The 937-nt window shown below is 58.5% G+C and overlaps 1 pseudogene; it reads left to right on the top strand.

Moving 5' to 3' along the window:
- The window catches only part of LOC104496233, a 571-nt pseudogene extending 327 nt beyond the window's left edge, over nt 1-244 (top strand).
- The last annotated feature ends 693 nt before the right edge of the window (nt 245-937 follow it).

Raw genomic sequence — 937 nt, 5'->3', positions numbered from 1 at the left:
CCTGCAGCCTCACCATCCACACCATTCAGCTCATCCAGCACAACAGGCGCCTGCGCAGCCTCATCGCCATGGCGCAGGCCCAGAACCAGCAGCAAGCGGAAGGCATCAAAACCGAGGACATGGAACCCCTGCCAGCGCGCCCGGCCTCTCCAGCTCTCCCTGATGATCTGCTTCCTCTGGACAGCAAGACCCCCAAAATGCCCTTTCAGCTGAGGCACAGTGACCCAGAGAGCGATTTCTACAGGTGCGTTCGTGTCCCGTCGGGGAGCTCTTGGCTGCGGGGAGGCTCCATGTGTTCAGCAGAAAGACAGGTCTGTAGTTGGGTCGGTTCCTGTAGGCTGGAGCCTACAGACACAGATCAGAACAGGCTCTGTAAAGGGGAGACCTGTCTTTCTGCTGTGCGGGTACACACACGTTGTCAACAGGAATGTGCCTTTGTTTCCTGTCTGTTGCCTCTGCAGCCCATGGCCGATTGATCAGCACTGCCGCCACCTCCCTGTCTGCCCCTCCGACGAGCACTGTGGTCACACGGAGGGGCTGCCTTTCTGCTTTGTAGGTTATGTGTGTTTAAATTCTGAGATTAATCCTCACTGCTGGAGCTTGTGTTCCTAGATTAGAGGCTGTGCACCAGTGAGCACGAGATGGGAGAGCTTTTACTGTGGGGGACATGTGCGTCCGTGAGATACACTTTATCCGTGGAATGCCCCGGGGATCTTCAGTGGCCTGATGCTGTGCACTGAGCGTTTTACTGCAGGGTAAAAGCTGCTTTGGGTAACGCAGTCTCTCTGAACCGTACAGGGGTCCTCTAGTGCTGTTTGTGGAGGCACACCGTCCTCCTTCGAGGAGGAGCTGCAGTCATCAGCCAGGAGGGGTGGAGGGGGTCCGGCCCCGTGCGGACCCCGTGAGGCCGGGCTGTCCCGGGCTGTCCCGGGCTGTC

This window comes from Buceros rhinoceros, unplaced genomic scaffold, assembly GCF_000710305.1.
Source record: "Buceros rhinoceros silvestris isolate BGI_N320 unplaced genomic scaffold, ASM71030v1 scaffold39030, whole genome shotgun sequence".
Lineage (NCBI taxonomy): Eukaryota > Metazoa > Chordata > Aves > Bucerotiformes > Bucerotidae > Buceros > Buceros rhinoceros.
This window is presented reverse-complemented; position numbering and strand designations above follow the sequence as displayed.